Raw genomic sequence first — 12848 nt, forward strand, 5'->3', positions numbered from 1 at the left:
TGTACATGGATGTCGTTTCTTATCCAGTGGAAAAGTTGCATGAAACAGCCAGTAACAACTGGAAATTAAATGCTGTTTTCCTTAAAAGATGAAGGACTCTCCCCAAATGAGGCATTGCTCCCTGAAGGCTGCCGGTCCGTTGAGAAGGAACTTGCTATGAGCAGGATGGAGGAGAGGAGCCAGCCTGTGGGCAATTCAGTTGGAAGCAGAATTTACTCTGCCTCAGTTTAGAAAATAATAATCTATAATGAAGTGAAGGCAAAGCAGAAAATGGGCAGAAATTGAGTTAGAGCCGTGGTGGTTGCAGCACTCCCCTGCGGCCCTCCTGGATCCAGCCCGCTTCCATCCATCTCCAAAGCCTGCAGAGGCACCGGGAGGTGCAGGGGGACAATTCCTGCTGGAGGATGCCAACTTCTTGGAAAGAGGGTGATAAATCCAAAGGTAAATCTCTGCAAATAAACAAAGCAGGGCTGCTGGGCTCTGCAGCAGGAGGCTGGGAGCTGCCTTGTGCAGGCTCTGCGTGGCAGCAGTAGATTAGCATAGCTGATTAGGCACGGCGCAGGCTCCGCTCTCTGCTCACAGAGCTGCATGTTTTCCTAGAAATGTCTGGAAATCAGATGGCAACTTCAGTCATGGGCAGGAAAATTAGTCCTTACATGTGTGCCACAGGCAGGCAAGAGATGAAGGGAATGAGATGTTCCTGAAGTTTTTTGGCTGGCACTGAAACTGGTCACAAGTTGTGAAGCCACAGTGATGCTCCAAGACTTCTGCTTCTGGATCTCCATTTACCTGGGACATTTTAGACCCATGAGTGCTGGGATCCCACTCCTGGTCTGGGGCAGGATCATCCATAAGAATCTGTCCCAAGCTTGGCCCAGAGGCTGCCAGGGCCATGGCAGGAGCTGAGCTGAGCTGCCACCAAGCCCATGGACACGTCCCCATTCCCCCGCGCTGTCGGGACCAAGTGCCAAGGTGCTCCAGCAAACACTCTGCTGCAGGTGAGGTAGATTAGATCTCCATTCCTCTCATTTATGGAGGAATATATCTCTATCTTATCACTTGTATCTTATCAGGCTGGCTGGCACCCTTGGAGCAATGGAAAACAGTCTGGTAGCTCCAAATCCTTCTTCCCTTGGACTTTGCTCTGTGCCTGGCATGTGGCATGGGGCACCTTCACAGGCTGTAGTTGGGAGAGTGGCATTTTTCCCTCTCCTTAGCTGAGGTGCTGTGTTTTCTGTTCTCCTTTCTCCAAGCTTGGTGAATGTTTCCATGGCAGGTTTCAGTGCCAGGTGTTCAGTGCTGGGGGACAGGAACCAGCTGTACCCATGATGTGAACTCGCTGCCCTGTGAGTCCATCTGGAGGGATGTGACATTTCCATGTCCATCTCCTCACTTCTGCTATTTTTGTGTCATCTGCACAATGACATGGTGTTACATAGAGGATGCATTAGTTTTGGACCACACTTGGTCTAACTTTAATCTATACTCCATCCTTTGTACATCAGCTCCATTTCCCCTCTCCTTTTTTTACTCTGATCTATACAGCTAAACCTTCTCTTATTATTTTTCTTGTCATCCTCTGCAAGAGCCAATTCAGCCTGACCTTTGCCAATTCTCACTATGTCTTGGGCATTTCAAGACACAGGGGTAGGCTGCCTTTTTCCTTTGCAGCACAATCCTTTTGCCCCATCCCTTGCCAGCTCTCTCTCTTTCCTTTTAAGTAGTTATTTCCTTGGCCAGCACAAAAGCCCTTTCTGGGCTTGAAATACACATTCTAGAGATCAAAGGTGCAAAACCACTGAAGGAGACTTCAAGCCATCTCTGTGTACCAGTCCCCAGACTCACCACCCAGCTGGTTTTGTATACTTAGACAGGGATGCATGGCAAAGTGCATCAGGAGGGCAGCCAGCAGCACAGCCCTGGGCTGGGACCAAAGGGCTTAGCAGAGGCACAGAGGTGGAAGAGGGTCCCCAAGATTAGAAAGTCCTTGCTCCTGAGGATTAAGATGAGAAATGGTCCCAGTGGTTTGTTTTTATCCAGAGGTCTTCTATTTCTGGGGGCACCACCATGTCCTGAGTGATGTTCAGGGCTGCAGTTTGGCAGCTGTTCTACTCTGGTCCCTCACAAGCCTTGCCCTGACCTGACATTGAACCTGGGGGGAATTGGAAAGAAACCTCACTTGCCCTTTTTTGTGCTGCTTCATTTCCAAGCTGGGAAATTTAATGTGAAAATCAACTGTGTCCATCTTGCAGGGCAGAAAGAGAGCATGAGAGTTGTGTAGATTTGGGGCTTGTGGTTCCCAGAAGAATCATTAGGGAAGGATTGGTAAAGCAAGGCCAAAGGCAGCTGGTCAGAACTGTTTTTTTTAATTTGGCCCCATGCCTTAAAAAAAAAAAAAAAAAGAAAAGAAATAAAGGAAAGAGGGGAAAAAAAAAAAGAACAAAAGAGAGGGAAATAGAAAGGCCAAAGCTCTTGTCCCAACACCACCATGGTTTTGGGAAGGCCAGTCTACACAGTTTGTTACATTCCCTCCTGTCCCTGGTGCCCTGGGGAGAAGCAGGATTGCAGAGCTCCTCCAGTTCTGTCATTCCTGTTTTGGAGGCTAAATCCATCCTCAGTTCAAAGGAGAGTTCTGCATGGCATAAATGGAATTCCAGCCAGAAAACTTTGCAAGAAGAGCAAACAGTTCCTTCTTTCCTCCCATGTGCTGAGGTCCTTCTACAGCTTTGGGCATGGCCAGGGACAATTCTATTTTGGCCTGTATTGCCTGTCTTTCTGCCCTGTGTCTCTGCCTTGTCTCTCAGCTCACCATGCAGCCCTTGTCCTTCAGACTCCAGCTTAAAAACAGCCTCAGGCTGGTGCAAGGGACCACCTGCACCCTGAGAAAACTTTTACTGGGGCCACGGGTGTGATGGAGAAGCTGCTCCTCAGCTGGTCCTCCTGGACCTTCTGTTCCTCCACCTCTGCAAGGAGCAGTGACACTCCTTGACATCTCTGGCCCTGCTGCCTGGGCACGAGCTCCTGTTCCCAGGCCCCTTCGTGGGAACCGGTGCCTTTGACTCCTGCCCCATCGCCGGGGCCGCTCTGACTTGGCACAAGGATGCTGGAGCAGGAATCACCGGAATGCAGCAGGGTAAGAGGCGTGCTCCATCTGTCTGGGATCAGGAGACACATCCACAGAGGCCAAAGGCTGCTCCAGCACACAGGAGTCTTTCACTCTCCTGCCAACACAACTGTTTTTCCAAGGTGTGACTGTTGCCAGAAATCTGCGGAGTCAAGACCTGCTATTGCTTCACTTCTAAACAAAACAAGCCCCAGTTTGCTTTCTGCTCAGTGGAAAAGCTCTTGTCTCAGAGAATAAAATCAGGCAGAAGGAGAGCACATCCTTGTTTCCTCTCTCATTCAGTAATGATACATTCAGGGAGAGGGGAATCATATTTCAGGATGTGGGAGAGGGGTATGTGGCCTGGGCATGCTCTAATCTGCATGGGGAAGCCTCATCCATCCTTTCAAGGTGTTTTAAGCACCTTTCCAACCTGATCATCCCTTGGAAGCAGTTGGGCTCATCCTCCCTGGTGCTTTAGGCACTGTGAGCAGCATGCAGAGCTCGCTGCCTTTGCAGCTTAGCAGAATGATCATGCATAAAATCCCCAGGTAATTTACCCTGAGTGGGATCCTGTGATTGTCTGACATCCCTCATAAACTGAAGCCAACATAAAAGAAACGAATTCAGAGCTGCTAATTTGGAAACTCATTTGCAATAACTTCTCACCAATGTGGTGACGGTTAGCAGGGAGCCCTGGTGATAAATAATAGTTGCTGAAATCCTGAATTGGCTATAAATTGGCATGGAGGAGTGGAATCCCCTGCGTGTGGCGCAGCTCAGGGAGTTACTCTGTGCTATGCTCAGCTGTAGGTGAAGACAGGGGAAGTTTTAGCTGTGTGAGGTCACAGCAGCAAATGTCCTGACATACATAAACTGGAGGATCATCTGCATCCTCAAATGTCAGCTCTGCTTCACATCCTTTACTGCTCCTGGGAGCTGCAGGGCTTTACACCCGTGGATTCTCCGCCTCCCCTCTCTGCCAAGCACGCGTTCATTTTAGCTGCTTGATGTAATTGTGTATAAACTGGGAAGATCCCAAAGGGGTCATTACTTTTCTGCACAAACTGCTTTCTTTACTCACATTTCACATCTTTACCTGCAGGCATCCCTGAGCCTGAGCAGTGATTCCTTGCAGGGCAGGGTGTCGACACAGGGCTGCAGAGGCAGCAGCAGAGAGCTGCTGTGCCAGAGCTGGATGGGATGATGTGGTCTGATACCCAAGGTGCTGGAGGATCAAATTTTCCTCCTGGGTACCTCACATTCCATCCTGGAGGCTCACCCTCCCCAGCATCTCAGTGATATTTGGTCCTGGAAAGGGGAATTTGGCATCTCCCCTCCAAGATGCTCAGGGGGGATCAGCAGAAGGGTCATGGATCAGGAGCAGGGTAGCAGCTTCTCCCTCCTGTGAGTTTGAGGCTGACTTGGTAGGGCTGCCAAAATCCACCTTCCAGCACCATGGCCTGATGTGTGACACCTGTGAGGCTGGAGGGTGTGCAGGGAAATGCTGACTCTGAGAGCAAAGCATGGTTGCAGAATTCCTCTGCTGAACGCGACTGGTTTTTGGAAGCCACGAGTTTGAGATGTGGCAGAGATGAAATCAGAGTTTCTTTTCATCACATTTTCTCTTCCAAAAGAACCCCTGCAGCAGCTGCTTGTAGGTGGCTGTGACAGCAGCAGCACCTTTGTTGTGTGCAGTGTTTGCTCATCAAGAGGGGAGCTTGTGCTGGTGACATTGCAGGTTTTGTGGGGCTGGCTGGCCAAGGCGTGGTTTGGCAACACCCTGCAGAGCTGGGGGTCACATCAGCTGGGTTCCAGAGGCTGCTTCCATCAACACTGTCCTGAAAAGCATTGTAGGAGCAATTCTGTGTGGCCACAACCCTGGAAAGATGCATGTTTGTCTTTCAAAACCTTGTGACCACAGCAGTTGGTTGTCACACACCCTGGGGATGAGTCAGGGAAGACAGCTCAGTTTTTCAGGTACTGATCTGGCACTCAGCCCCAGGAGTTCAGACTTTCTGTTTGGTTTCCTCCTTCAGCAGCACCTCTGACAGACCCATCTGCTGAGATGGTAGAAACCTGCTTATCTGCAAAGGAAATAGTTGTAAAGACTGTGAACTGTGCTAGCTACACCACAAAAACAAGGCAGCTTTTCCATCACAGGAATATGGAAGATTTTACCTGACTATACACGTGCTTGAGAAAGATATATGGGAGTTCAGTGTTCCCTTAAGTATGTTTTGAGTTTCCCAAGTGCTTTCATTTATTGTGGTGCTCTGATTATGTGTTTTTGGCCCTGCTGAAGCAATGATTGCTAGCTGTGGTAAGCCCAGAGCTAAGATACCTCCATATAAATTTCTTCAACATTGAGTGATTGCTGGTTTCTTCCTCCTGCTCCTTCCCAGGAAAAGGCTGTGATTTACAACATACATTTGTATATTTTTAAATGTCCCTTCTGTATGATATACAGCCTTGAAATATGCTACTATAAGAGACTCCAGGGAGATTAGCCCTGCTTGAGGCATGCAGCTTTTGGCTGCATGTCCTTTGAAAGGCATGACATGTTTAAGAAACACCTCATGTCAGACAAACTGTTTGCAGGCTGAGGACATCCAACAGCAGCCAGTGATGAATGTTTTGCACAACTGAAGATGTAAATCTTATTTTAATCCTGTCCAACTCATGGCCAGCTTGTCCTGAGCTGGGCTCAGGGCTTGTGCTTTGTCTTCTGACAGCATCTTGTCCCCATCCCCGGGGCGGTGGCTGGCAGTCCCCGGCTCTCCGAAGAGCAAAGGCAGAATGATGCTGTCAACTCAAAATGACTCAGAAGCTATAAATCAGAGCAGGAAACCTCTAGCTCAGAGAGATATCACGATAGAACCTATCTGACTGGGCCATCTCATTCCTGCCCTAAGCAGGGTGGGTTCCCCTATCTGGGACCTTGGTTTCTATGGGATCAAAACAAGGCCTGAGCTGCAGCTGTGATTGAAACCAGCCTGGCCTTTCTGGACCCTTCTCTTCCTGGAGCTGGGGTTGGAGCGTGGCTCTCCAAGCCAGAAGGCTGATGTCAGGATTGCTTCATTCAGCAACGCTGGGTGAGGGCTAATAAACACCACTAAGAGCTTGCTAATAGCTCTAATTAGACTGCAGCTGATGCTTCATAAGTGGTTCTTTCCTCCTCCACCCCTTCCTTGCAGCTATTTCCTGGTGAAGCTTAGGAAGGTGAGGTAGATTAATGCTACTTTGGGAGATAGTCAAGATTCCCAGCTGCAAAATTACATTTTCCTCTTGGCGTTTTTTTTCCTTGTTTTGTTTTTTTTAGGGGGTCTGGCACAGTTTTCTCAGGGCAGCCGTCTGCTCCTGGGCTGAGCTGAGGTGTGGGTGACACATTTGTCACAGTGTGTTGCTGGGAATATGCCTAATTTGGGAGTTTGATAGTCCAGAGGTAGAATGAAAATGCAGATTTGATGAGCTCCTTACCCTTGCTGATGGGACCTTTCCTGGCTTCTAGAGGATCAGCAAGTTGCTGTCCAAAACACATGAGGAAGAGAAGGAGTTTTTGTTTTAAAAAAAAAATAAAAGGAAGAAAAATGAAAGCTTTGCTGTAGTTTTCTTTGTACATTTTGTTTCTCTCTTTAGTTTGTGTTTTTGTTTTTTACCTTGAGTACTTCCTGCAGTAATAGAGACTTGCATGTCAAGTCTTTAGTTGTCTTGTGAAAAGTGAATTTTTTAAACTGCTTTTTTTTTTTAAATGAGCCAAGGATCCTGAGCATGAAGTCCGTGCACAGATGCTGTGCAGAGCAGGTGCTCGGGGGCCCATCAATGTTCAGCATCAATTCCCTGCCTATTTCCCACCGTGGGGGCTGAGCACAGGAACCCTGGGGTCCCCCTGGGCCAGGTTAGGGGGTCTGTGATGCTCCAGCCCTTGCCTTGGAGCACTTTACCCTGTTTTTCTCACCCCAGTTCTCTGCTTACAGGCACGAGGTCTCCTGTGTGCAGAGCTGGCCTGAGCTGGAGAATTCCTGCAGCAGCGTCATGGAAAACACCACTTGCCACAGCACAGAACGAGGTGGGCTGGGAAGTTTTGCAGAGACTGAGGCAGCAAAGCCACGGGGATCTGCTGTTCCTTGGCTTCAGGATCCTAATTCTGGCTCTGTTCTCCTACACCTTCGATTACAGCTCCTGTAAGGCAGCTGAACAACCTGCTGTGCAGCCTTCCTCCACAGGGATTCATGGGCATATTTTGAAAACCTCTTTACTCCAAGCCCCCACAAAAAAGAAAAAAAAAAAAAGAAAAAGGAACCAAACATACTTTGGAATAAGGTACTGGAGCAGATGACTTGGAAATGGCTCTTGCAAAGCACTGGTGTTGGATGCAGGCCTATGTCCCCTGATTCTGTGGACTTGAAAGCAAGTAAGCACAGTGGTTGTGGGAGCAGGTCTTCTTTCCTTCTTACAGAGATAAAAGCAAGGAGCAGGCTGGATTTTTGTGGGAGAGAGAGCTTTTTGAGAAATGCCCTTCTTGAAACCTCTTATGGAAATAAAACAAACATCTTCAGCTGGGAAAACTAAAAAAGCTGCCCCTCCCACAGCCTGGGACAGTCACTGCAAAGTTGGGATTTGTTCTGTGTGTCGGGACATGAGGGGTGCAGTGTCCCTATGGATCCTGCCTGGGGGAGGGAAATAGGGAATTGCACAGAAAAAAAAGAGCTCCTGAGGGTGGGCCACAGCATTTGCTGCAGTGTTTCTGGTGGGTGCTAAGAGTGGGGGAAGTAGAGAGCATCTGGGGCTCAGTAATAAATTGAGGAAAAGTCTCAACATCTCCCTGGGGTGATTTTAAATGGTCTCAGTATGTTTGAAGATCCAGAGGGGCTTGCAGAGAGAAGGATGTTTGTCCAGCTGGGATAACAGTGCTTTTGGGCAGGGATTCAGACACATCTAGAGCTAACACAGGATAAAATTATTTCTGCAGCAGCAGAGCTGTGACCACTGGGGCTACTTCACTTTCTAGAGGAAAGCTAATTGTTCCTTTGGGAATCAGGGCAGAAACATTCCTTGAAATATGACCAAACTCTTGGCACGTTCTCTGCTGGTGACAGCACTGCAGAATGCAGTGGAAATGAGTGCTCCTTATTCCCAATTTCCCTTCCCAACCAGGGATTCCCAAGGACCCCTGGTGGTTTTTGAGGATGTCAGAGTCACATGCAGCTCATCAAACGCTGGTGTCAGTGCCTGGAAGAGATGGGCTCTATTGGGAAATGCAGCAAGGGTTTTCCATGCTTCTGGAGGCTGCACTGGGAGGATGTGGTTCCTGGCTTCTCCAGGAGGTGCAGAGCTCCCTCCTAACCCTCTGCACCCCAAGCCCTGCCTGTGCCAGGGAAATGAGTGTGCAGGTTCTGACTATGAAGTTCAGGCCGCCTCTTCCTGGCAGCCTCTGCCTGGATTTGGCAGGCAGGGGGACTTTGTGACATTTATTTCTTGTCTCTGGGAGTGTGGAGGAGTCTCAAATGTCCTGACCTTCTGCCATGCCTGCTGTGACACTGAGAAGGTGGCTTGTGCTCTGCTAGTCTGGAGCAAAGAACACTTCCTCCTGCATTTCACACCAAACTGATGGGAGCACGACGAGAGAATTGCTCTGGTGCCTTCAGGTGGAACAAACCCACAAAGCAAATTGAGCAAGTCGAGACACAAAAAGGCTGAAGCTTTTTAAAGGGAAAAAGGAGCCCTGGGTGTGCTGTGAGCCACATGCTGGCTCCTGAGGGCCTGGGCTTGTCCTGTCAGGAAAGACAAAGCTGCCAAGACCTTGCTTGGCTGTTTTGGGGTTTTTTGAGCCAGGTTCACATATCCTGAGAAAGCAGAGTGTTGTATGCTATGGGCCAGATGCTGGTGGCACAAGCTGGGAGATGAATGGCTCTTGAATATGACTGGTAACTAAAATCACATTTGAAAGCCTCTGTGGAGCTCTTCAGAAAAAATCAGAGCAATTTAACTTGGCCCCCAAGTGAGAATGCCACTGACAAGGCCCTGGCCAGCCCTGTGGTGAGGGTGAGTTCTTGGGGAGGACAATTCCCTGCCCCTTGACAGCACCCTCTGCTCCTCTCCAGCTGCTGTGTGCGCTCCAGGTGCAGCTCTGAGCACTTCCCCAAGAATTCCTGCAGCTCTTCAGGGGCCCCTGGGCTCCCCCAGGGAAGAGCTGCTGGTGTGGAGGGGAGGCTCTTCCCCTGAGTGCTCACTGGTGTGCAGAGGTGGAATCCTCTCCCACTGCATCCCTGAGCAACTGAGCCCATGTTTCCCTCTCAGAGATCTCCATTCTCTTGCCTCCAGAGCTGTTTCTCTCAGCTTTTTGCCTCCCCTGCACAGAGAAAAGTGCTGGTCCCTGACTGATGCTCTGTGAGGCTCTGGATGGGCATTTTGGGCCTTTCTGCCTTGATTTTCTGGGACTCAGATTGTCTGCCTTAAGGAAACTGTCAGAGCCTTAGGAATGGTTCTTTACCTGATTTCTTGCACAGCACAGAGACAGCAAAGCCTGCTTGCTCCAGCCTCCCCACGCAGCCTTTCAGGGAAGGTTTGAGAGCTTTGTCAGGGCATCCTGTTGTGGAGAATTTGGGGTTTTAATTGCACCATCTGTTTTTCCTCTCAGCTAATGTTTGCTTGAAGGGTCTTGAAATGCAAACAAAGCACAAATCTGGAGCCATGCACATGGTTCAGGATTATCCCATTGTGCCACCTTCTTGGGTGGAAGCTCATGAAATGCTGGGCACAGACTGAGAGTGCTCCAAGTGCTGCCTCCTGTGCAGAGCACGTTGAGGAGCCCCATGAAACGTTTAGAAACAGAGCAGGCATGAGAATGGTGCTGTGGTGGAGCTGGAGCACCTTCTAGCACTAGCTCTGGGATGTCCAGGTGTGTTTGGTGTGAAAATGGCAGGAAATGTTCCATTTTCTAAATTCTTGGGACATCCCTGAAAAGATAAATCCTGAACACTTTTGGTTGACTCAAAAGAACCACTGTAATAAAACTGGGATGGTTGTCTTGTTTTCTAACGTTATGTATTTTAAACTAGATCTAAACTAAATATTTTATTTTATAGGATTGGTGAAATATATGGCAAAATAACCTTGAAATAGATAACCAATGGGGGAAAAATTGTTGGCAACAAATTTCTGAAGAAGAAAATCAGAAATTTCAGGAAAAGTCATTTTCTGTATAAAATTCTGTATAAAATAAAAAGTCATTTTCTTCATAAAAATTGAAGCATTTCTGTAGAAAAATCTGTCTCACAAAGCAGCTTTTCCTGTGGAAATCTGCAGAGCTGGGGGAGCTCCTGGGAAGGGGTGTGTGAAGCAGGAGAGGGATGCTTGAAAGGAGATGCTTTCACTGACATATGTCAACTGAACTGACACAGATCCCAGCCCTAGATTTTGTTCTTTTTGGAGATTTGGGGTACCTTTGTGTGTGCATCCAGGAGGCTGGAAAGAGGCAGAGAGCTGCAGCAGCCAAGCGCCCTGGGCTGGATGAATTTTCAACCATTGTTTAAATGTCACTTTGTCAAAATCCTTTTGGACATTTTGTTTGTAGATCAGATCCTGCCCTTGCACAGGAAGGCTGGGAGCCTCCAGAGCTGCTCTCAGCAGGGCCTGGTGTTACAGGTGATGTGTGTTTTGCCTGACACCAGCCAAGCCTGACTGATTATTTGGAGGAGAATTGGATGGCAGTGCAGAGAGACTGCTATTAAACTGGACACCTGTGGATCCTTCTCAGTGTGCCTGTGTGCTACAAGCCCACACAGGTCTCCACAGTGTCTAATGCCAGCAGGAGATGTTGGTGTCACACTTTGGACTCACACAGCATAATTATCATCTCACCCTTCCCTCTTCCCTCTGTGTGATTTGCTGCCAGTGTTGTATTAGCAAAAGGGAGGAGGGAAAAAAAGTCATTTTTCCAGTGTACATACAGTAATAGAGATGTTTGTGTGGCAGTTGTGAGTGGCGTAATCTTGGTTGTTAGACAGCTTTAAGTGGGATTTGAAACAGGCAAAGATGCCAAAATAAATAGCAACGAGATAGATGGACTATTAGGCACAGCTTGTTTGAATTGCTCTGTTCAGGAAGAATTTACCTGGTTTGTGATGCACTGGCAGTACTAAATGAGAGGAAAAAAGGAGTTTTGCCCTGGTGGGTTACGCCACCAAGGAATGAGCCAGCACCAGATTTCAAGCGTTGCACCAGACAAAACTTTTGGAGCAGCTGTATCTGCTCTGTGCTTCCTTGGCTGTTGGGCTTGGGCTTCACCTGTTCTCCATGGGGAGAGGGTTTGGCACTCTGCTCTGAGCCTGGAGTCCAGCCAGGTGCTCATCTGCCCATCCCTGGAGCAACAGAATCCCAAGGGTTGCTCATGACACTTTTGTCTTCGCTTGGTTGATCTTGATGTTTTTCTAGAGCAGGACCTTTGTCCTGATTTTTTGGTCATTTTAACCCACAGCTGGTGTAGTTACCCACTCACCCTCCAGCCCCAGCCTGGGCTGCCACAGTCCCAGTCTCACAGGGGACCTGCTCATTCCCAGGCTGGTGTTTGGCGCTTGGGTCCCTGGGGCAGAGGTGCCTTTCACACCTCCCAGGCCTGCAGATAAACCATGCAGGCAGCTTTTACCAACAGCATCACATTTCTCACTTGGAGTCCCAGTGTGAACCCTGGTGAGAGGACATGAGGCCATGGGAGAGGGGCCACAGCAAAGCAGGCAGTCAGAGCAGGTGATGCGTGGGAGGACACGTGTTCTGCCAGTGGAGAGCAATATTTTGTATTCCAGCCAAAAGTGGCTCATCTTCATGCCTCTTCTGGAAACAGAAGCCTCTTTCCTATCTCCAGCAATGACCTCTGCACATGTGACATTCAACAGAGAAAACTATAATTGCATCAACTAATGATTTCCAGAACAAGAGCTTTCCCAAGGCTATGTAAAAATGGCTGGTGTTTGTCAGCACTGGCTACACAAAGAAAACAGAAGTATCAGGGCCAGCTGGTTTGCATATTTTTAAGTCAATCTGCTGCTGGTAAAGCTCTAATTGACCAACCTCTGACTTGGGAGCCCTGGCTGTGTGAGGCAGGTGCCTCTTTACAGCCATTGCTTGCCTCAACTTCCACCAGTCCACTGGAGGGGTTTCCTCTCATACTCTTTTTTATTTCTAATTTTATTTCTGCCCATGTAATTACTTGTTTGCTTAATTCCTAAAGAGAAAAGAAGCAAACTCAAGCAACTTGGCTGAAAAGACAGATGAAGAGCTGCTTCTATACAGGAGACCATTAGGAATTAATTTCTGACAGTCCTAGCTTGGTGCAGTCCAGACTTCATTAGAGCATTTGCAAAACTCCTCCTGGCAGTCAGGCACGCAGTGGAATAATTTGTATCTCCCTATAGATTTTACTGGGATCTGCCTCTGGGTTTGGCTGGTCTCATTTAGGAATGTTTGTGTTGTTTGCTGCTGCACAGAGGGGACTCTTTGTACTGCCTTTTGCATAACAGAGCTGTGTGTGCATTCAGCAGGGCACGCAGGAGCCCACTGGCTGAGGAGGTGATGTGTCCTTGCCCTGGTTTGCAGGATGGATGGAGAAGCAGAGTGAGAAGATGACAGGACACTGCTCGTGGCCATGAAAAGATCTCAGCTTGGTGCTTGTGTTTCTAGGGTAAACAAAAGGGTCCTGGTCACAGAGGTGAATGGGTGGAGCTGGGCATGCACCCATCCTTCCCTA

The 12848-nt window shown here is 48.6% G+C and overlaps 1 long non-coding RNA gene across 2 annotated transcripts in view; it reads left to right on the forward strand.

Annotated features, from left to right (window-relative positions):
- Positions 1-8359, forward strand: part of LOC143695271 (uncharacterized) — a 39194-nt gene extending 30835 nt beyond the window's left edge. For both annotated transcript variants that reach the window (XR_013184372.1, XR_013184373.1), the window contains exon 3: positions 7081-8359. This is a non-coding gene — a long non-coding RNA (uncharacterized LOC143695271). The remainder of the gene's footprint in view (positions 1-7080) is intronic.
- Positions 8360-12848: the final 4489 nt, after the last annotated feature.

Source organism: Agelaius phoeniceus, chromosome 15 (genome assembly GCF_051311805.1).
Source record: "Agelaius phoeniceus isolate bAgePho1 chromosome 15, bAgePho1.hap1, whole genome shotgun sequence".
In the NCBI taxonomy this organism is placed as follows: Eukaryota; Metazoa; Chordata; class Aves; order Passeriformes; family Icteridae; genus Agelaius; species Agelaius phoeniceus.